Genomic DNA, 24,717 nt, shown 5'->3' with positions numbered 1-24,717 from the left:
ATCAGAAAATAAAAACTCAGGTTTGAATGTTCTGGACTGCATTTGACCTCTTTGAGGTTCATTACTGGAGCAGAGGATCCCTAAGATGATTTCAGGACCATTTGGCCTAGCAACAACCAGCGGACAAATGTAAGGGCAGACAGCAGCATGAGCCATGTGATAATAACTGCATACATTTAGCTAACACTTAAAAGGGTATCAAATGTATTTTCTTTTGTGTCATTTTCCTACCCATCTCTCCCCTTGATTCAATAAAAATACCCAAAAATAATTTTACAAGTTATGCCAGGATTATGAGTAACTGAGAGGCAGGACTAGGAAGCCAAGAGGCACCTGGGGCCCAGAACACACAGTACTGAAGGTTCTAAATTGGGGCCCAAAATGAAAAGTAAAATTACTCTCTGGAGTCAGAAATATACAAAGGACAAAGAGCAAAGACAAACTAAAATAGTTGATTAAAGGTTCAGGGATAAGGTGACCTTAAAATTGTAACAACTTTGGCCTCTACAAGTAAACTCCTAAACATTTCCTGCTCTGCCCAGATAGGGACGTGATCATTCTAGAACCAGTAGGAGGAGGCAAGTGAATCAAGATAAAACTATAATAAGCAACTATTTTAACAAGAAAATACTATGAGGTGGAAAATAACCGCTAGTCCCCACATGGATGGGATAATGCTTCCAAATGTAGGCCATCAGTAGGCTGATGATGATGATCTTTTTGACCAGTGTCCTCTCTGTCTTTCAAAATCTTTTATGTCAGCCTGCTTTTCCCTTTTAATTTTAATTAAAAATAAATTATTTGAACATCAACTATCTCCCCGCCCCCCGGCCTCTTTCATATCTGGCTAAGGATATAAAGAATACACAGCTGAAGAAGCAAGTCTGGGCCTTCAAGGAGTTTACAAAATAGTGTAGCAAATGAACAAAGTGAGCAAATAAATGTCACAAAGTGAAGAGTGGGGCACTTGGTGAAATCATGGGAAAGAGAGATTACATTCAGTTTAAAGATTCAGAAAAGGCTTCATAAAGATTTCAAAAAGAATCAGATTAAGACTTTTGTCAAGTGGAGCTGGGGAAAAGGTTATTTGCTAGTAAATATTCAGTCACTGAATATTTTGAACAACAGTAGTAGACACTGGACGTCAGAAAGATGTCATCCTCTATAGCCAGGGTTTGACAAGCAGGAGTTTATCATCTTTAGCGGCAACTGTATTCATTCCAAATGAAGAGTTTTTATTTTATTGTTTTGATTATATAAATATTAAAAATAAAAATTAACTGAATAAAGATTTGAATGCAGCAAATATAACGCCTCCCCCCCCCCTCCATTTTTTAACCAAATAATGAAAGCCTCTTGTTACATTTTTTAAAATTAAGTAACAAAAATACTCATGGTATCAGAGTGTTTTTTATTTGGTTTGGTTTGGTTTGGTTTTATCCTTCCAAGAGAAATCCTTTGCTTAACAAAAATCCTTAAAATGATGCCTGAATTTTCACAAATGAGGCCATCTGGCCACTAATGATTGTTGACTCTCAAATTCAATGGACGCTTGTAGGTCCTTATCTTACTTGATCTGAGTCGCTTTTGACACCATGACTATTTCTTCTTCCTTGAAATTATTTCCTCCGTCATCTCCCAAGATTCTGCTAAGTTTTATTCCTAAATTTCATCTTCTACCTCTTCCCTGTAAATATGGGTTTTTCCCAATTTCTTCATTTTCACTCTTCTGATTCCATTTAACATTTTGTCCTGGAGCATCTTAGCCAAACTATAATTTCTTCTACCATCTGTTCAGCAATGAATTTCAAATCTATATTTGCCTCTCAAATCTCTCATCTGAGCTACAATACACATCATTCATCTCTAAATCAATAGATCCCCAACTGAACTCATTTTTTCTGCTTGTGTTTATACTCACCCCTTCAAAACACTCTTTTTAAAAAGATATTTTTTTATTGATTTCAGGTTGGAAGAGAGAGGGAGTGAGAGATAGACATATCAATAATGAGAGAGAATCATTGATTGGCTGCCTCCTGCACGCCTCCTACTGGGGATTGAGCCTACAATCCGGGCATGTGCCCTTCACTGAAATGGAACCGGGACCTCTTGGTCAATGCTCCTAGATCAATGCTCAACCACTGAGCCACACCAGCTGGCCAAAACACTCTTATGTAAGTCACCATCTAACTACTAGATTGAGCCAGAAACTGGTCAGTCAACTTGAATAGTTCTGTATTTTCCATCCCCCACTTCACATCTCATCCAGAACTGTTGATCTAACCTTATTATCTCTTAAACCAAACACATCCCCTCAGCTTCTACCATGACCACTTCAGGTCAGGCAGTCATCACTTTTTACCTATAATACTGAACAGCTTCCTAACAGATCCCCCCAGGTTATTCTAAAATTTATCTATCTACACTCCACACTGACCTAAAACTATAATCCTTAGTTGAGTGACTAAAAGGAAATTACATCATTCCATCTAAGTGTTGGGAAAGGAGGAGGGTGAAAGAAGAAAGACTTCTTGAGTTAAAAATATCACATTTACAATGAGTGATTTGAAATCTTACTGGAGATCCTAATTTCTTTTTTTTTGTTAATAATTTTTATTTTGAACCTCAAAATCTTTTAAAGGAGGCCATATTCTTTTCATTTATATAGAAAGATAGTGACTTAAGAAAAAATTATACTGTTTAAAATTTTTCAGAGTCATTTGTTTAGAACATTTTATAAGGTCCCCAATGACCTGGCTCCTGTTTATCTCCCTAGCTTTTCATCAATGATTACTAAACACTGATACTATATAGGACTATAAGTGGTAAAGCACTATTTAATGCCTTAATGTCTTTGCACATGCTGTTTTCTCTACTTGAAATTCCCAAACTACAGAACTACATATTTTCTCTCTCTCTCTCTCTCTCTCTCTCTCTCTCTCTCTCTCACACACACACACACACACACACACACACACACACACACACACGAATACACACGTATTTCCTCCTGGCTGGTATGGTATCTTACCTTCTTTTCCTTTAAGAAACCCACAAGTGTAAAGAAATATAGAAAACGTTCTTTGACAACACAACAAATTATTTCTAGAGTTAAAAAAAATAATCCTCTAACTCTTTGCTCTCATCTTTAAATATTGTGTGAATTATATTACTCATCACACTGGAATGAAGTGCTTGTTGTGTGTGTGTGTGTGTGTGTGTGTGTGTGTGTGTTTTAATCTATATTCCCTCCTAGACAATGGGCTTCTTGAGAACAAAGATTACATTTTTCATCTCTATACCCCCAAAATTGAGACTGATATTTGAATAAATATTTTCTGAAAGCATTAAGACTTTTAAAAAATGTTTTATTAAAACAGAGGTTGTAAACAAATTCCTCAACACAGAGGATTGTTTTTGAACATTTCATGTTTGCTATTCTTTAGAGAAATGTCTAACTTATACTGTAATAACTCTGTAATATTCAGAGAATAACCATTAAATGACTAGCCCCATTTTATGGATTATATAACAGTGGCACTGAAGTCTTAAGTACTACAATGAAAATCATTGAAGACAAAAAATAGGATATACAATTTCCTATTATTTATCCTATAAAAGCAAAAGCTAGTTAAGTAAATTAGGATTAGTTCATTTGGTTATTTTTATTTTAATTGGCTCTAAAACTTTGAGTTATAAGCCAATTAAGAAAAGCAGACAAATTGCTTCTAGTAGACAGTACAAAAAGATTTGGTGAAGGCAAACTAGCCCAAATAAATGATATTGCAAATCGCTTTGGAAAAAAATTTAGCCCAGTTAAGGAAGATAAACTTGCTATTATTAGCTAAGATTGTCCTTTAATATCCATATGTATTCATTATTATACAACTAACTAGTTAGACAGGTCAGCTTGGATTTGTTCCTATTGAACATACAATTAAGTGTAACCAGGAAATTTGAGGAATTACAATAATGATGTATTCATGACCACCCTGGAAATATGTTTAAAACATTTGACTGTCTGCCAAAATTGTTTATTATCTTGTATACTAAAGACTTGCACAGGGAGTTTAAGAAATTAAAACAGCTTTTGTTTACTCCTCACCTGGCCTGTTACACAATTACTGTATACACAGTGTGTAACCAGAATCCAGGGTAAGATAACAGCTCTGCTGCCACCAACACAATCAGAGAAAAGAGTCATCTCCAGGTCCCACAGTGCTCCTGGCTATGATCAGCACCTGGGCACTCTGGCCACTGGTACCCAGCAGGCTATAAATTAGAGCATAGAACACAGAACCTTTCGTCTATTATTCAAGGTCAACTCTGCTGATTCTGTGGTATCCTTGGACTTCCTTTACTGTCTAAACCTCTATCTACAAGATTCATTTATTCTTCCACTTATTCATTTATTCTTTCACAAAAAAATGTATCTTGAACAGGCTCTGTGTATCATGCATAATACACTTGATCTTAGCCAAAAGGCCGAGAAGCGATGTATCATGCATAATAAACAGAGGATTCAAGATGAGGAAAACCAACACTCTTTCTACCCTTATATGTAATGTTTGAACACTTGAGCCTGACTGGTTTCGCATACAGAACATAATCTATATATATATAAACTTACCAACTGTCATAAGCGAAAATATATAGGCTAATGAAAATGTCTGATGGGGGAGTGACAGATTTCCTTTCTCATTTTATTATATTCCCTTTCTTAATTTCTCTAAGTCTTACTTATTTCCCTGCTCAGAAATTGTCCAGTAGCTATCCATTGGCCAAAGCCTTCTTTTTCAAACATCTTCATGGCTCTAGGTATAGAGATTGGCTTTGACAATTCAACTTTTAATTCTGCATATATTTTCAGCTTGAGCAATTTCTTGGATTAATGATATCCTAAGTTTATTGTCCATTTTATAAATGTAGAGAAGAGATATTTTAGTCAGTGAATGGCCTTAAAGGAAGCTTTGAAGCCTGATCCAAATGCTAAAGCTTTGAGAGTTGTACAGAGGCCATGAAGAAAATGAAGACTTCGCTAAGACTTCGTTCTTTGCAAGTCTGTGACTAGCCTTAGGAAAGAGAGAGTTTTGAAAGTCTCATGGTTATCTTGAAGGATAATAATAAAGTTATCTTGTGGGAGACACTTAATTACCGTGCATGAAAAGTGGGCCACACTCTCTTACACTACCACACTTCCATGACAAGGCAAGACCCAGTCGTCCAGGGAGGGTATTTAAAGCTTCGGGAGCTGTAAACCCGGTGTCCACTGTTTAAACACTTGAGCTTGACTGGTTTTGCATACAGAACAATTTCTATATAAATATTAATTTGACAACTGTCAGTTGCATAGATTCAGAGTCAGTGTTACATAAACGGTCAACCCACAGTCAGGCTGAAGAGAGAGAGGGTGAATATACTCTGGGGAACCTATCCTCTCAGTCTGCCCCACATTGTTTTTTAAGGAAGGGAACTGACAGAGTCAAGGACAAAGTAAGGAGAGCTGCAGCTTCTACCGATACTCTCACGTTAGGATTTTACTGCTCAAGCACAGACACTCTTTGGCTTCAAGATTTTCCCTGTTCTGAGCACAAACTCCTCTTTCCCTAGCACCACTGAGTGATTTTACCACCAAGGTCAATATCAAGTTCTAATTCAGGACACAAAGACTTTACCTAGGGGGCTCAGGATATGATAATACTTTTAGTCTACAATGTTTCCCCCAACGTTTTGGACCTTTTAAACTCGAGGATTCCACCCTAGCGGAGCAGAAAAGGTCAAGAACAACGGAGCAGCCCTCAGCCAGAAGACCTTAAGAGGCCAGCTGTCCCCTCTCAAAGCCACACGTTCATGGAGCTCTTGCCATGCCCGCCTCTGCCCCGCCTGCCTGACCTACTTGACTTTGTGCCAGTTCAAGTCTCTCAGATCAAACCACCTGCTTGGTGCCTCCCCAGGACCTTGATCTAAGCCAACTGCGGCTTCTCAGTCCCAGGCAACAGGCTAGCCAGTTCTTTAGACGGAACTGGAGCGCCTGCTGGCTGGTCCAATGCTCCCGCCTGACTCCTGCTGCTTCCCATCCACCCGAAGCTGTCAAAGCCGAGGGCACAGCAGCTGGGTCTTGCTTTGAAAACCATAAACACACACACACGGCCAATGCTCTCTGAAGAGCCTGGCCCTGGGCATGCCACACTACTTTAATCTCAGTTGGATTAGCTCAAGTCTTTTCTTGAAAAGAGCTCCAGGTTTGTATTTCGTGCGTGTTCTTCCTTCTGCTGAGGTTATTATTCAGCTGCATCTTACTACACTGCATTTTATTTTATTTTATTTATCTATTTGTTTATTTATTCATTTGCAAATTCCCGGTGGTTTACTTTCTCAACTCCATAGAAGAGCTATTTAGATACCCCAGAAGTATTAATTACCCACATGCAACTGCCTAACAAACTGGTGCTACAGAGCATTCTTTCTTTGCCCAAAAAGTTTTGAGACTTACTTGATTGATCAACACTTGTCTGCTCATATTAACTGTGGTTTGGACATGGCAATAATAAAAAAAAGTGATATAGTGAGCAGATATAGGTTACTAAACCATATACAAGATTGGAAATTACTGTGCTATCCAGCCTAAAGTGCTCCTTCCTACATGAGTGGCTATTTGCAAAGCTGATTTACAGTGTGGCAAATAAGAAAGTGGAATGATATACAGCAGTAGAGATGCTGCAAGAATTACCATGCGGGTACTATTCTCCAGTACCACCTACCATAAATTCTCACAAGATAAAGTGTAGACCAGAGGAAGCAATGGGCCATTTTCTTTATATTCCTTCCATTCTGCCAGAACTCTAAAGTTAAAATAGGAAAGAGTAAAAAAAGAGCCCATACTTTGAAATTAGAGTGAATAGCACCAGAAAAGGAGTGGATCTGTGATAGCTTCCAAATCCATATGAGCTTATGTGACCTTGGGCAAGACTTACTCTCAATATTCCCAGCTGCTTTCGTTTGTTTGTTTGTTTTGAAAGGGATGACAAATACCTTCTCTGTTAATGTGAGGATATCATAAGATAATACAAAATTGTTATGTGTCACTAAAAATAATATATACACATATGATAAAACTGTATAATTGGATGGTTTGTATATAAAGAATACATATCATAACAGAAATACAGTGGTTGTATATATCTAGCTACTAGATATAGAGTTTGCACAAGGCAAGTTTAACACAGCTATAGCTCCTTATTATGCGCTCCCGAATCACCTGAGAATTCTAATAATTGTGGGTAGTTAAAAGAATGTATTATCTTTTCTATTTACTTTTTAAAGGGGAAATAATTTTTAATTTATATTTTCAACTGGCAATATTAAAGGGGATTTAAAAGCCAATAATTTGAAAATAGGTCTGAAACAAGTAAAAACATAAGCAATAGAAATGCATAGCAACTTGATATTATTAAGTCAGTTGTCCCACAGATGTCCCTGCTATATCCTGGAGATTTTCTTGATTGAAGGAACAAAGTTTAGATATTTCCCTAATCTAAACTGGTGATCTGTGGGACATAGAAGCTCTTCATACCAAAGGTGTTGATGAACTTTGATGCTTATTTACATTTTACATTTTTATCATAAAGATAAAAGTAATCCCCAGATACTGGAATTTTTTAAATTGTTTAAACAATAAATTTAGTTTTCTCTGGAGTGGTGGTGGTGATAAAAAATTTTTAAAAATTCCTAGGCAATAACAAGAAATCATCATTTTGATAGGAACATTTCAAACAAATCTCTCAAAAACTTATCAGAATTTTTGCATCTAAAAATAAATAGTGGATAGAACAATATGGTAAAAAGTACAGTCAATGAAATTAAAAATTACTTCAGACTTTCTCCAAGGTCAGTGAAGCATGGCTAGTAAAAATTATATTTTAGGAATAAATTACTTGGGAAAGTCATACACTGTAATCATTCAACAAATACTAAAGTCCTAACCTGTACCAGCAAAATGTTCTGGGTGGGAAATACATTGGTTAAAAAGATAGCTTATACTAGCAAGAAATATACAAATTAAACAGATAATTACAAGAGTTGAACAAACAATTGCAAGGGTGCAAAGTTCTGCAAACAGAATGGTGGTAATACATATATGATCACTACACAGAAAATGAAGTCTTAATTGGATGAAGAAAGTTAATAATAGGGACTACGAGCCACTTGAGATTATTGACTCATGAAAATTACACCATTAGGGGAAAATAAATTCAGCATCAGTGAGTAAGTGAGACTGGCCAGTAGGTGCCGAGACCTTCAATTCAGGCAGCATTTCAGCATCTCTTTTCAGCAAGACTTGTCAGGGACTCAGAGGCACAGTGAAAGAGTGTTGCTATTACCATCCCCAGATTTGAGTTAGTATGAATTCCTCAAGTTCAGTGATTACAAGGCAAAGCAGAGGAATTTTCTGGACATTGAAACATATGTAGAGTCGATTGCTTGAGCAAGTTTCTGAAACTGATAAACTCAAGGTAATTGTATCCTTTAAAGCAGAAGCATAAGATTATTTTTTCTAATAGTAAGTTAAATACAACATTTATATTTTAATTAACTTACTGAGGATGAAATTAAAATTCAAATAAATTTTCAGATACAAGGAGAAACTTCAAAGAAACTACCTTCCCAAGTACATGTTTTGACACATAATTTGCAGCGGGAACATAACTGGACTCTCCTCTGATTTTAGGGAAACTGTAACTGAAAGCTTTTGGGGAAGAACTTTGCAGTTTATATCCTAGCTTTGCAACTAAGGGGCTTTTTGACCTTGAACGAGTTACTTAGACTTTTTGAATCTCTGTATCCTCATTTGTAAAAAGGAGTTAACACTGCCTCCTTAGCAGATCTGTGAGATTCCAACTGTGCAATGCTAACCCTTGCTAAACATAGAGTAGGAACTCAGTAAAAGTTCCTACTCTCTTTCTTATCAACCTTTACCCCTCACACTGTGCTGAAACCAAACAAATGAAAAGAAAAAAAAAGAGAGAGAGGGAGAGATAGGAATAGAAAAGTTGCCTCTCTTCCAAACAGAGCCAGAATCAGAGATGCAGAAGGCCCAGACACAAGAGAAATTTGTGAACAAATTTGCATTTTAGTTATCAAGTGATGATTGAGTGGAGCATCTCTGCCCCTAATTCAGTGACAAAGTAGGTGCTTAATTAATATTGAGCTAATTGAATGTAATGAAAAGAATGACTAAACTGAATGCCTGAGCTACGGAAGTATTAAGTAAATGAATGGAATGACATCTGTCTCAAAGATCTTTGCGCCTCTATGCAAAAAAAATCTGGGGGTGTGTTTCAGTAGTTTGCAACCCTGGCTACATAACAGAATCTCTGAGACAACTTTTATATCCCTGTGCCTAGTCAGGGGTGGGCAAACTTTTTGACTCGAGGGCCACAATGGGTTCTTAAACTGGACTGGAGGGCCGGAACAAAAGCATGGGTGGAGTGTTTGTGTGAACTAATATAAGTTCAAAGTAAACATCATTACATAAAAGGGTAAGGTCTTTTTTTTTTTTAGTTTTATTCATTTTAAACGGGCCGGATCCGGCCCGCGGGCCGTAGTTTGCCCACAGCTGGCTAGGTGAATTGCATCAGAATTTAGGGGGGAAGGGAACGCCAGGTGGCTGTAATGTATTGTGAAAGTTGACCACAGTTAGAGGCTCATCTTTTCTATACTAGTCTGTGTCCCTCCTAAATAATTGACTTATGACAAACATCACCATTCCCTTTTAACTATCTCAGTGACTTTGAGGTAAGTTACTAGTTAATTACTCTATTTTGTCCTAGTTTAGTAACAGATGAGGATTAAATGATGTAGCCCTTATTGGATTTTTGTTCTTCTTGTAACAAAGCAGGATGTGAAATGGTCTATATTAACAGAAACTTCAGATCAATTTGTAAGGGATTACAATTCTACAATTCTAGCTGAGCAACCGCTTTGGAAAAAAGGAGAGACGTATAATGATAGAATTGTATGCATCAAACTTCACTTTTAAAGGCCAAGTGATTACTATATTTATTATTCAATAAACGTGCACTTTCTAACAATGACTGCAAATTTTATAATGGTCAGGCCATTTGTTTTTTTTCCAGAAAGCTTGCCATAATGGAATTACCTTTCAAATTGCACACTGTTATTATTCAATAGTACTAAAACATTCATACTGTGAGCATTAATTTGCACAAACTACCATTGCACTTGCCACTGATGAAAATACAATAACAAATCACATGTTTAAAACTACATTTGAATTTGCAAATATGTCCAATACCACTCGTTTTCCTGAATAGATGGAACTGCCCATGGTAACTGGGGAAAAATATGACTGCTTATATCTCATAATGTTTTCCAGTCAGAGAATTCCACGTGAAAAAAGTCTAGATACTTCTAATTGTAAGGACTATTTTTTTGTGTGTGAACCACCCTCCTCAAAATTTAGAATTTATGTTTGTAAAACACCAATTTTGTGCCAGATACTAGGAACACTGATAGAGATTAAGTCTCCAGAGCAGGCATGGTTTAGTGGAGTGGTAGACATACCTATCAATTATTACAAACTATTGAGTTATAACGGGGCTACAAGATACAATGGAGCTGTATTATTTAAGATTACACCAGTGGCTACAATGGATAAAATCTAAATTTTGAGTTGAGATTTAACATCTTGAAGGTTTATTCTCACTCTTATCAATGGCCCCATGCAGGAGCTGATGGTTGGCAGTTCTCTAAGCAATGCCTCAGGGACCTGCTTCCCTTTTTCCAATATAGTCATGTGCTAAATGCCATGTCCTTTCAGTCAAGGACAATCCACATACACAGTGGTGTTCCATAAGATTATAATGGAGCTGAACATGTCCTATTGCCCAGTGATGTCATAGCTGTGTAATGTCATGTTGCAACACATCACTGCCTTGTGTCGTCTCAGTACATCATAGCAATGCTATCACCTGGAAATGCCTGGGGGCACTCACCTCCACTGGAGCTTCCCCTGGATACCACCCCTTCCTAAGCCAATGTTACTATTGGACTGACTGGTGTGGTTCTTACTAGGATTGCAAGACTCCCTTCTGTGGGATAACCATTAGGAAACTTTGAAGAGAAAAAAAATAGCATTTCTTACTTACAGGCCCTGGACAGTGCAAACCACAGCCACGGGCACATGAGAGAGAGACAAGGAGTGAGAGTGAGAGCAAGAGAGAGAGGAGAAAGAGAGAGAGAGAGAGAGAGAGAGAGAGAGACAGACCCACCACAAACATGCACAAGCGTGGGCCTAAGGCTCTGGATTTATTGAGGTTGAGAGTAGGGGCATAGGCTTTCATGGGCTCACTCTTTTTTTCCTTTTTAAAAAAATATATTTTTATTAATTTCGGAGAGGAAGGGAAAGGGAGAGAGAGAAAGAAACATCAATGATGAAAGAGAATCATTGACCCGCTGCCTCCTGCATGCCCCCTACTGGGGTTGGAGCCCACAATCTGGTCATGTGCCCTTGACCAGAATTGAATCCGGAACCCTTCAATCAGCAGGCTGAGGCTCTATCCACTGAGCTAAATCCGCTAGGCCAGGGCTCACTCATTATTGGTGAATTTAAAACGGAAGAGTGGGAATTTAAAGCACAGGAAGAGAAATAATAATAAAGCACAGGAAGAAAAAAACACCAAGTAGTCCAAATTGTATCTAAAGCAACCAAGATTTCTTTAAAAAAGGAGCATCCACGGAGGGAGGCAGCCTGGCTCTTCATCTAGTCGTGGCTGGCAACACACGTATTGGTAGTAGCTTTCCCGAAAGCAGATGCCTCTGCGAAATGGGTGCCAGCCTAGACATGGATGCCTGGGCAATTGAAGCTCGACTCAGGCACTCGCACAACAAAAAGGAAAGCCAGCTGTCACCACACTACACCGACTCAGGTGTTTGTGGTGATGCCGGTGTCAACAAGTCTATTGCACTTGCAGTTACAGAAAAGCATCGCACATACAGTGACAGTCGTAGGCTATACCATCTAGGTTTGTGTAAGGGCTCTCAATGATGTTCACACAACAACCAGTTCACCTAATGACACATTTCTCAGAACGTATTCCCCAGGTTAAGAAGCACATGGCTGCAGTGCCATCTTCAACACATAGCTTGTGAGATCTCCTTTGACGGGCTCTTTAAACCAGCCGTCTGAAAGTGGGAAATGATATGAAAAACGACAACTGGGAAGAATTTATGGTCAGGCAGAAGAGTACATACAGTTTCCACTCACATTCTATGGCCATGCCAAACAACAAGTGAGGCTGGGAACTGTTTTGTTGTGTACCAGAAAGGAAAAGAAGTTTGGTATTCTAAAGCAAGGTCTGCACACTGGTAGAGAAATAAGGGGAAATTTCGCAGGGGCGTTAATTCTTCTAACTTTTCCAAGTCATCTTCCACTTTCCAGATGGACGTTGCATTGTAAAGAGCATTCCAGGGCAAAGTAATAGCTGTGTAAATACAAGAAAACATGGAATTACCCAGGGCATTGGTGGAGGGTAGATTGTACAGTGTGGCTGGAGTGTAGGGTGAGGGGTAATAGGGCGTGAAACTGGAAAACCAGGGACCAGATGATTCAGTTCATTGCCACAAAACTTACTGAATATGTTGCACACACCTTGAGGGGTTGAAGTTAGAAAAATCATAAAGAACAAGCCTCATCCTGAAAGACCTTCCAATTCAGTGGGGGTCACACAAAAAAGAGAAACTTGTGTAAGAAATAAGATAGACTCCAGACATACTTAAGGGAAGAATTATTAGGGCTTTGCATCTGATTGGATGGGAGGTGACAGGACAGATCAGAGGAATCGACAGTGGTTAAAAGAAGAAATATAAAATGATTTCGAGACTTTGCATTTAGAGACTGGGTCACCAGGAGAGAGAATATAAGAATAGATATGTGTTAGAAGATGGATAGAATCAATTAATGAAATTAATTTTCAACTTTTTGAGCTCCAGGAAGTCACGGACTTTCACGTCAAGACTAGCAAGTCTTAAAATTCACATATATAAAATTGTGTTCTGTTTGCTTCATGAGCACATATGCTAAAATTGGAATGACACATAGAAGATTAGCATGGGCCCTGTGCAAAGATAGTATGCAAATCCATGAAGTGTTCCATATTTTAAAAAATAATGTGTTCTGTCTTGGCTGACTAGAATCAGGCTCCATCAGTTGTTTCTGTCTCTTTGCTCTATTTGCAGCATCTCTTACATGAACTTCAGTTGTTCCATAAATACTTTTCTATTGTATAAAAAAATGCAACCATCCCATAAAACTTCATGTAGCTCTCACTCCATTAAACAACAATTTAAAAAAGAAAAAATGGGGGGAAAGGACTTCCTTACTTCTATTATAGGTTCCTGCCTAATCACAAGAATGAAACTACTTCTGTGACTGTATGCCATGAGTGATTTTTTAATTATCAAAAAGAATAGATTGTTTTCACTCAGCCTAATAGGTATTTTGGGGAATGCGACATCCTTTGACTACCCCTTTCTAATTAACACTCTGCCATTTCAGGTGCGATGACAATGCTCTCTTCTGGCATTCTGACTAATCCTTCTCATTTTCCTTGAATGACTCCTCTTCCTCTTCCCACTTTCATAATTGGCCCCCTTTTTTCTTATTTTTCCAGAGAGTAACTTTACCTATATCTCTGTCCTTAACAACCACTCAAATACCTCCGGAGAGCAGGGAGGTGGCCCAAATGATTGGGAAATATTTTCACGTGTACATTCTAAGTGAAGAGTTGGATTTATGACCAAAAGCAGCAGCTGCTCCTCAGTTCCCTTTGATGTTTGCCATATGAAAATGCAAAGCACTAGGCCCAGATCACCTGGTTTATTTTAAAAAGCTCATTTTTTATGTATGATATTAATTAAATGGTAGTCCATTTATTTGTCAAAATCTGTGTAGGAGGGCAAAGAACAATCCATTCCTCTAACTTTCTAATTTGTAGTCTGTGATATAAACAAATGATTCTTCAATTAATCTACTGTCCTGGCCTCTGTCCTTAGGTACAGTATCAGAATCCTAGCTGTAAACTGGATCCTTCACTTTGTTATCACATAGCCTTCTCAAATTCAATATATTTACCATTGAGATATGTAGGATGTGGCAAATCCAGTTTCTATTCTTTTCCTGAAATATGACATATTTTAAATATTTTATATCTATCATCTTTATTTGGACATTAGTAGTTGCTAAAGATAATACTTAAGCAAAAATTCAAAGCTCTGAATAACTTATATGCTAAATAGGTCATCTGAATGTGTTGGACAATGTATGTATAACAAGAATAATAGTAATAGTAGGTATAATAAGAACAATAGTAAGCAGTTCTATTTACTGTATTAGACCATGTGTTAAGAATTTTACATGAATTAACTTAAAGAATCCTCAAAACAACTGTAGGAGAACAGTACCTTCACTACCCCATTTTATAAATGAGGAAACATAGACACCAAAAACTTCCCAAGATAATCGTGGGAGTAAATGGACAGATTCAGGATCCAATTCCAGGCCTGAATGACCCATGAGCCTTGGAAACACTGTGCCCTGCTGTCGGTCCCACCTGTACCAAACTGTAATGGTTGAAGCTGAGGTTCAAAATGTTTTGAACAATTTTGATGAGAAATCTATCATAAATAATAAATTCTCTTTCCAGAATGGTTCTATGAAATCATGACCTTTGACCAAGGCAGATCGGTTACTCTCCATCTGTGGGGACATCAGCATATGGTATATCTAGCACAGTGGTTCTCAACCTGTGGGTCTCGACCCCTTTGGGGGTCGAACGACCCTTTCACAGGGGTCGCCTAAGACCATCAGAAAACACATATATAATTACATATTGTTTTTGTGATTAATCACTATGCTTTAATTATGTTCAATTTGTAATAATGAAAATACATCCTGCATATCAGATATTTACATTACAATTCATAACAGTAGCAAAATTACAGTTATGAAGTAGCAACGAAAATAATTTTATGGTTGGGGGTCACCACAACATGAGGAACTGTATTAAAGGGTCACGGCATTAGGAAGGTTGAGAACCACTAGTCTAGCATCACACCTTCCTTCTTCAAGTTAGGAATTTCCTTTCTTACCAAAGATTTCCTTCCCCCCATTCTGGAGCTTGTGGTTGGATGGGCAATCAAAGAGCCACTCTATCTCATCATCTGTAGGAGTAGGGACATGTCTTAGTTTACTAGGGCTAACATGACAAAGTACCAAAAACTGAGTGGCTTAAACAATATAAATTTATTTTCTCAGTTCTGAAAGCTAAAAGTTCAAGATCAAAGTGTTGGCAGTGTTTGTCTCTTCTGAGGCCTCACTCTTTGACGTGTAGATGGCCATCTTCCCCCTGTGTCTTCACCTGTCCCCTCTGTACATGTCTGTGTCTACATTTCCTACCCTCATCAGGACATCAGTCATTTAGGATAAGGGCTACTCTGATGACCTCACTTTAACTTAGTTACCTCTTTAAATAACCTATCTCAAGATATACAGTCACATTTTGATGTACCAGAAGTTAAAATTTCAATAAATAAAATTTGGAGGAGCATAACTTGGCCTATAAAGGACTGAAGCCAAAGACAGCAATTTCTGATTGCTATAATTTTCCCTTGCCTCTAAATAGAGATGTTGGTCTCATTTAGGGATATTTTTCAAGCAAGATCAAACAGTGTCTTCTTGAGGATTGATAAGAATGTGGAAAATCAAAGGTCGTACCCTGTTCTCTGAGATTCCTAGTTCTAAGGTTAATATCGGTCTGGAGATTACCTATAAACTGCAGAGGTTCTCTTCATGGGCATGTGGAGAAAGCCTTCCCAGGATCGACATGAGGAAAACAAACATGAAAAAGAGGAAGAAAGAGGCTCCTGATATTATATGACTACATATAGCCAGCATGCCTAAACCTAAGGAGCCCCTGTCAATTTTATTTGACGCCATATATTTTTGTTTTATTAAACTAATTTGAATTGGAATTCTGTCTCTTCCGATTGAAAGAGGCCTAATGAATGTACCTTGGGAAAATAAGTATATTTGGTAGAATCAGTTAGGTAGGCTGACTAACTTAACAGATTCAACAACAGAGTTAAGAGAGAGAGAGAGGCAAATGTCCATAAAATGGGAGCACTTTAACATAAGAGATTAAATTCACTATATGAGTTTAAGATTCTCATCCTTTCCAAGAAAAGTATGTGATAGGGAAGTCCTGGCTTGTGTGGATGGGTGTCGGCCCATGCACTGAAAGGTCACCAGTTTGATTCCCAGTCAAGGCAAAGCCCAGGTTTCGGGCTCAAACCCCAATTAGGGTGCATGAGGGAGGCAGCCGATCAATGTTTGTCTCTTTCCTTGTCCCTTGCTCTCTCTCTAAAATCAATACATCTTTTTTTTTAATTTTTAAAAATATTTTTTTTATTGATTTCAGAGAGGAAGGGAGAGGGAGAGAGAGATAGACACATCAATGATGAGAGAGAATCATTGATTAGCTGCTTTCTGCACACCCCTTACTGGGGATTGAGCCCACAACCTGGGCATGTGCCCTGACCGGGAATCAAACCGTGACCTCCTGGTTCATAGGTCGACACTCAACCACTGAGCCGAATCAGCCAGGCCAATAAAAACATATTTTTAAAAATTAAAAAAAAAATTGATAGGAAAAAGAGTACAAGAGAACTGGAAGCTTATGGTAAAGAAAGGAGATGGAAGGGGAACTAAGCGTGGTTGATGGGAAGTGGGGATCTGGAGACAAAGGCCAGCTTTTCTTTCTTTAGAAGTAAAAGTTAGTTTGAGGGAAACCAAATACTCTTGTCCTGGAACCAGCTGGTATACCCAAGTGGGGTCCATCAGTTGTCTACTTCCATTGATAGAGGCGGAGGGAGAGAGAAGAAAGGAGGAGTGGGAATAGGTGCTCAGGGACAGATGGGAGGCAATGGGGGATTATAGTGGAAAAGGGGTGAGAAAATAAAAAGACCAAAGGGAGGGGGTGCAGAGAGTGAGAGACAGCAGAGGCGAGAGGAAAGATGGAGAAAGGGAGAAAAGAGAGAGGGGGAAACAGGAAGAGGGAGGAGAATAAATAAATATGACTGCACATTTGGGGCAAATATTTGGCTTGATGTTTAAGTGAATGAACTTTGGAGGATGACTGCCCCAGTTTATGTCCCAGCCCAGTCACTTATGTGCTATTTGAACATGGGGAAATCACTAAACTGCTCCATGCCTCACGTTCATAATCTGTCAAATAAAAAAGACTACCTACCACATAGGGTAATGTATACAATCAAGTGAGGTAATGCATGTACAGCGTGGCATATGTTTCAGCACGCACTGTATTATTATCACTTGAAAGACTGCATCTGGGATCCAAAGTGTAAACAAGAAATGAGGACCTACCTGCCTCAGAAGAGCCAGTGAACGCATAGCTGGAGAAATATCCGTTCCCTTGTTCACTCCCATGCCTGCTTCTCCTGCTGGGCCTAGGTTTGTATAATTACTGCCAGCTCCTAGCAAAACAAGCCTGGACAGATTGCTCTGCTTAGCTGGTGCTGAGGTGGCTGGGAGGGACACTGTAGTTCTCAGGTGATTTTATTTAAGCCTAGGCCTAATTTCTCATGGAGGAAATGTGGATATTCTGCCTTCCCATGATAAGGCTACATGAGAAATCTGCAGTCCTCAAATGTAATTTTTCTACATGGTTTATCTTGCTTGCCTTTTATACTGAAACAGACCAAAAAATCCACCAAAGACCATTTTATTCCCCTCCACCTCACTGCGCTGAAGGTTGATAGCTCACACAAACCCCAGAGGAGGCTCCTTCCTGAAATGTGAGCGCAGGTGTTTTGCTTATTTTTGACGCCGGCACTTTTTTTGTTGTTGCCCATGTGCATCTCCAGAGACCACAAGACCACGTGGTAACTGAGAGCTGAAAAACCACAGGTAATGTTTACTCTGGGTGTTTATGAAAAGGTGTTAACAACTAATTGCATAGCATCACCCACTTAGACATATCTCAAATGGCATTATCACCGAGAGTCTCAGGAACATTTTCTTGGCATAGATTTTTAATAGCTTTTAAACAGAAAATGGGCCAATAGGAGATGCCAAATTTGCGGCTTCATCCAGTGCAATTCAGATGGCAGACAGGATGTGGTTCAGCAGTTATGGGGGTTGCAGTGAGTCAGCTATGGAGACAAATGTTTCCATGGTGACCTTCCCCATTCATTCAGAGCGAGGCCTTCGTACACCCGTGAGGATTAATGACATGGCATTAACACTGATAATCATAATGAAGAGAGCTGTCTGAGAGTGGGGCAACTCTACCCTGACATTTCTGAGGAAACAGGATGGAGGAATTTAGCCGACATGTAGAGGAAGAAAATACTGAACCACAGGGAAAGAAAATCATTTTTTTTAATAGAATAGTTTTCCTGCCAGAATAAACCCTGCTGCTGACAGACTTCTGTAGTCACCCCTCCGGGAATTCTCAGTATTACAACAAAATGGGAGGGAAATAAATAACCCAAAGAAGTGATTCACTAAAGGTCAAAAGAACCAGGTTGAGAGAATATGGAAGAGGCACAGGCTTAACCTCGATTCAGTTATCATGGTTTGTTTGTTTGTTTACATGGCTTAAAATATTCTTTAGGCCGTCCTTTTAAGAAAAGACTTGCCTTTTTCTATAGCTTCGTGGCACCACTTTTGTTCCTTTCAGGGAAGCAAATTCTTTTCACAGTGTGCTAATAGCAACACTTGATTTCGGTGTACGGAGAGGCGGGCATTGCACAGACTGATAAAGTGAAACCTTAGGAGTCTACACTGTAACTCGGAGGCCGGCCTGGGTAAAGCTATAGCCACAAAGAGAGATTGTGCTTTCCCAGAGCAGGACGCAGATCTTCACAGGCTCCCGGAGGACTGAGCCTGGTGATCGAGTTAGTGGTGTGCATGGTTATCTCCTTTATTACATTTCAAGATTCCATAGAGCAGACACTTCGCTTTATTCCTTTTGATCATTGCCAACTCCACTCCCAACACACACACATACAAATATACACGGGCACACACACACATTAATCTAGCCTCCGCCTTTACTCACCACACACCACACTGCTCCATGCCTATTAAATGAGTGGACTTCATCAGCACTGTAAAACCTCACGGAGGCAATGAAGCATTTTGTATATGAAGTTTTAGAAACCCACAGAGCCGAACAATAATGATTTGTAAAACTAAGCAACACTGTTTTTGCTTTTTTAAATGTTTAGACAAGTGGATCTGACACAAATACAATAAATCCTGAGAGGCAGTAAATGAAAACCATGTGTGAAAAAAAGCAAGAGGCTCTCACGGCTGCTGGACTGCTGAGATTGATTAAATGATGTCTGCAGAATGCTGATGGCCGGACCTCCTGTGGCATTTATTAATCCATCAAATATTTATTGAGCACCTACATTCACAGCTATTTGCTCTGTGCCAAGCACTAAGTACTTTATGCAAATTAACTTATTTAATCTTCCATAAGAAATAAACACTCTTATTAAAATATCTATTTTTTGGGTAAGTAAGCTGAAGTACAAAATTATATAATCTACACAGCTGGCTCCAGATTGCAAACGCTTAACCACTTTGGAACACAACCGATCCCTGGGTTGGTAACTGGGAATAAAGTGATAACCAGGAGGTACATATGTACATTTTTTTTGTTGTTGTTTTAGTAAGATTACAGACTGGAAGAGTGACATGCTGTAATTAAAACCAATTACAACCACAAGTGGCAAAATGTTGTAAGAGCCAAGGAAGAACTCTGGGGACAGGGCACTGTATGTCATCCTAACCTAAGGGTGGTGAGGCTCATTATAATGAGGAAAAGATAGAGAGAATAAAAGAGGTGAATACCATTTTCCTCTGGCCTTGTTTCCTGGTGGTTTTCAGTAATGAGTTACGAACGACTCAGCCAGCGGTGTTGTTATACACAGGAGGGAACCTTTCCAAGTGGTTCACAAGGTCAGCTGAAGAATTTTGAGAGACAGACCTCTGGTAGGTGAGTCACAGGATGGAAAAATAGCATCTCATTAGACAGGGACTATCACACACTGTGGAACCTGTTAGCAGAGACAGTTGGGAACACCAGAAGGGCAGATGCAGACATTCTAGGGAACAGTCAATAAAGGATACTGATCGGTTTTGCTAGGGTTCAAGAGAATGTCGTAGACATGAGAAACTTTGGGGAACCAGGCATCTGCTAAAGAAAGTCCCTCTAAAAGTCAATCTAAACCTTGACAATTCATTACATATTTTTATTCATCACCATCATACCTATTAATCAAGCTCTACAATAAGACTAAAGAAAAAAGTATGGTTATTGTTACCCTGATCAAAGTTATGACATCAGTTTAAAGGCACATTATGCATGCCCTGAATTATACTTTTATATTTTATTACAATTATTTTACAACATATCTATTAGTCTACCTTGTAGCAGAGATGAGGTGCTAAATACTGGGGAAAGGTATTTGGACATTTTTTATAAAATTTGGCCATGCTTACATAAATATATTTTTATTATCTAGGCATATTACTTAACGATATTATTCCTTTTTTAGAAAGTAGATTCAACATAAGGTTGTTTCACTCAAATAACGTACTTACCTCTTTAAAAATCTATACCTGAATGAATTTCAAGAAGAGCCCTCAAAAACTAATCAATTCAGTAATATTGTGCACCAGAAAATTACTTAGTTATTTTAACAATAGGAAGTATTTATATGACCTATAGGACTTTGGGTGGTACTTTGGGAATTATACAGAAGAGGACTCCTGATTGCAAACCTCTAACTACAGATCGCCCTTGGTCTTGGTGCCTCTGGCTAGGTTATTAAGGATTTAATGAATTGTCTTTTGTCCTTTGGTTCCTGCCACTGTCTTCACTTTCCTGTCCTTTTCATGGTACCTACTTGATTCTGGAATCTCTTTCTGGTTGCTTTTGTCCTTTGTACAAAATGTTGTCTTGTCTTGTCAGCATTTCAAAAGGCCTCCCCAGTGACTTGAATGTGAAGAAAGCTGCAGGGTTGTAGCTCAATGGTAAGCTTAGAATGACAGTAAAATCCCTAAACAGGGACTACTCCTTCTGAATAGGAAACCTAAAAATAAAAGCTGTCTGCAGCAGGGACTGTATGGTCAGACAACTATCACTGAAATGCAGAGGCAACAAAAAACATAAATAAAAAAATACCTTGCTGGAAAGGACTAAAATGTTAATTTAGTGCCAAAGTAGAAACTCGGAAAAGACCAACAGCAATAGTAGATGGTTTATCACCAACAGATGGTTTGATGTGGTTGAAATTGGATTCATCCAAGAAATGTCATCCCCAAGAATGTAAGGGCGCAGCAAAGAGTTAAGTCAGCCTAACTTCTCCAAAACAACTGGAGAGCTCCACTCTCCTAGGCAGTTCTCTGCTTTTCTTCTTCACAGGAGCCCTGATTATTTACTGGTGGTCTTTTCTACCACACTTATTTTCTATGGCAATTCTTTTGAATAGTCTGTCCTAATTCCAAGGCTCCCCTCACCACCCCTTTCTTTCTTGGATTACAACGCCACATCCTCCCAGTTTGGGGCTCCTTTCACCCCATTCTAACTGCTATTTTAGTGCATTTTTACCTCCAGTTGTTCAAACCCTCCTTCTTAATCCTGTCTGTCATCCTTTCATAGTTTCACTTCATTTTCTCTTCAATTTAGACCATCCCCAGGGATAGCACTTGTGTGTACCAGGGGACAAATCCCAAATCTGATAACATCCAGGTTCTGATGACATTTGAGAAAAAAAAGAAGCAGACAAATGTGGGGCTACTGCTACTAAAAACCTATATTCACTTCCTTCAGCTGGACCCTCCATGCTGCTGTGTGTGGCTCCTTCATCGTCTCAACAACGAGCCACAAATATGACTTCAAATCTTCACCAAGCTTTGCAAGTCTCTCTATTCTGTATGTCCTATTTTTTTTCTTAGCATACACTCTACGTGAAGAAAAGTGGGGCTTTCTATAGCACCCAAGACTGCAGATTATTCCTATCTACATGGGATATCATGTATGTGGGGGCTAAAGAAATTAATACTTTTCCTCCTACCTTCTAAGTCCTTCTAACTGGGCCAATCACCCAATTAACAGACAGATTAACAAGAGAAAAATCAAAGTCGTAATACAGGCACAAGGGGAATCCACATAGGCATGAAAATTCCAAAGGCAGTGAGTCATCTTGGTATATTAGACATGTTGGACAAAGGAGAAAAGGGTTTGGGGTGCGGATGGGGTATTTGATTTCAGAAGAGAGAATGGGAGATTTGCAGGTAGTTGGGGAAGAGAGCAGCATAAACGGCAGAAAAATTATTGCAGGCAACTCAAAAACAATGGGACACAAATGGTATCTGCTAGCAGGGCCCTGCTGATTTACCATGCTTAATTCCAATTAGTCTGAGGCAAACATCCTCAGATCCCCTTCCTGAAGCAGGTTTCTTCATCTGAATCTCTGGGGCAGGAAAGGGGGAGGGTCAAAGATTCCTTGGGAGTCTCGTTTCTCAATAAATAGCTTAAGATCAATGCCATGAAAAGGCAGCTTGAGGGTGGCAAAAATGGCAAAACTTTGGTTCCCTTCATGTAGTTTCAACCAACAGAGTTGAAAAGGCACTCCTAGGGCTGTTTATTTGAGCATCCACTCTTCTGGTTTTCCCTCAGATGATAGCACCATGCTTTTTTCTCATAATTTAGCAGGAAAAATATATCTCTTAAACATGGGTTCCTCTCTCCTGCTTTTTCCTTCCTTTTATTGTTAAGAAGAATAGCCGTCACTTATGACACAGTGATTCCACTTCTGGGAATATATCCGAAAAACAAAACAAAACAAAACAAAATACTAATTTGAAAGAATATATGCACCTTCATGTTCACTGCAGCCAAGATATGGAAGCAACCCAAATGCCCATCAACAGATGAGAGGATAAAAAAAAAGTTGTGGTATATTTACACAATGTAATACTACTTAGCCATATAAAAGAATGAAATCTTACCTTTGCAACAGCATGGATAGATCTAGAGAGTATTATGCTAAGTGAAATAAGTCAGACAAAGACAAATGCCATATGATTTCACTTATATGTGGGATCTAAAGGATGTAATAAACAAAACAGAAATAGACTCATAGATACAGAGAACAGACTGACAACAGAGGGGAGGAGGGTTGGAGGGTTGGGTGAAAAAAAGTAAAGGAATTAAGAAGTACAAATTGGTAGTTACAGAATAGTCACGGAGATGTAAATTGCAGCATAGGGAATATAGTCAATATTATTGTAATAACTATGTATGGGGCCAGGTGGGTACTTGAAATATAGGAGGGACTACTCTGTAAAGTACACAATCGTCTAACCCAGCGGTTCTCAACCTGTGGGTCGCGACCCCTTTGGGGGTTGAACAACACTTTCACAGGGGTCGCCTAAGACCATCGGAAAACACATATATAATTACATATTGTTTTTGTGATTAATCAGTATGCTTTAATTATGTTCAATTTGTAACAATTATACATCTGAAACTAATACAGAATAACGTTAAATGTAAATTAATTGAAAAATTGAAAAAGAAAAAAAACTTAAAAACAAAAGAATAGCCTTCACTTGCCATCTTTATTTATTTCCTCATATTTTTATTCATTTTAAGTATAATTCCTTAACATCACCAGTAAAGTAATGCATTTACCTTTCTTAAAATGAAGAAGAGTAATTTCCAGACATACCATTGCCCACCTCCCGATTTGGCTACTCTTAGGCCCCTCTTTTAACTCTTTAGGGGACCTGAGCACTACAATTTTGATATTTCTCTTCACCAATGGGTGTCTTTTGTTTTTCTTCCCTCATTTTGATAGTATATATTCTCCAGTGTCTGATAGAGAAGATAAGCTTTGTGAGTTCCTAAAATGCTTGATTGCTAGATGACCTGGGTATTGAATTCTGTGTTGAACAACAGTTTTGCTCAGAATTTTGAAGGCCACCTCCACTGTCTCTAGTATCTAATGTTACTTCCAAGAAGTTCAATATTATTCTAATCATTGATCATTTTTATGGTCAATTTTATATTTACCCACATATGTACGAAGCATAGGTAAAAGGTTTTGCTTGGGTTACCATATCCCCTGAGTTCTACAGTTTACCCTTATCATCCATGACGGAGAGCCCCTTTTCTCCCTCTTTTCCTTACTTCTGTTTTTATGCCTCCTTGTTAGTGAGACTTTGTTAGTGAGAAGCAGAAGCTAGATTCTGAAATATTTTATTCCTATTTCTTCTAGTATCAGGTGTGTTCTCTCCAATACATATCATATTATATTACTTGTCTTGCTTAACTTTGTTCGTTCTTTCCCTGACCCATATTTTGCTGTTTGAAATCCATACACTCTGTCTTGGTATCACCCATTAGTGGGGCTCTGCCTCACTCTTGGACCTTGTTTCTCATTCTGCTGTAGCCACCCTGAGCTATTTGTTGTTCCCTTAATTCATCCTGCAGTTTCCTGGCCAGTGCTTTTCCTCTGGTTCTCCTTTTGTAGGGAAATAAATTTCACTCATTAACATCTGGAACCTTTGAATAGTCAGGTCAATCATCGTTTACACCC

At 38.6% G+C, this 24,717-nt stretch overlaps 1 non-coding gene across 1 annotated transcript; it reads left to right on the top strand.

Moving 5' to 3' along the window:
- The first annotated feature begins 13,078 nt into the window (after window positions 1-13,078).
- Window positions 13,079-13,181, top strand: LOC139013312 (U6 spliceosomal RNA). The gene has a single exon (XR_011471975.1). It is a non-coding gene; the product is annotated as a U6 spliceosomal RNA (small nuclear RNA).
- The last annotated feature ends 11,536 nt before the right edge of the window (window positions 13,182-24,717 follow it).

Source organism: Myotis yumanensis, unplaced genomic scaffold (genome assembly GCF_028538775.1).
Source record: "Myotis yumanensis isolate MYYU_CA2020_CCGP unplaced genomic scaffold, mMyoYum1.0.hap1 SCAF_6, whole genome shotgun sequence".
Lineage (NCBI taxonomy): Eukaryota > Metazoa > Chordata > Mammalia > Chiroptera > Vespertilionidae > Myotis > Myotis yumanensis.
Note: the sequence above shows the minus strand (reverse complement) of the source record. Positions and strands in the feature narration are given on the sequence as shown.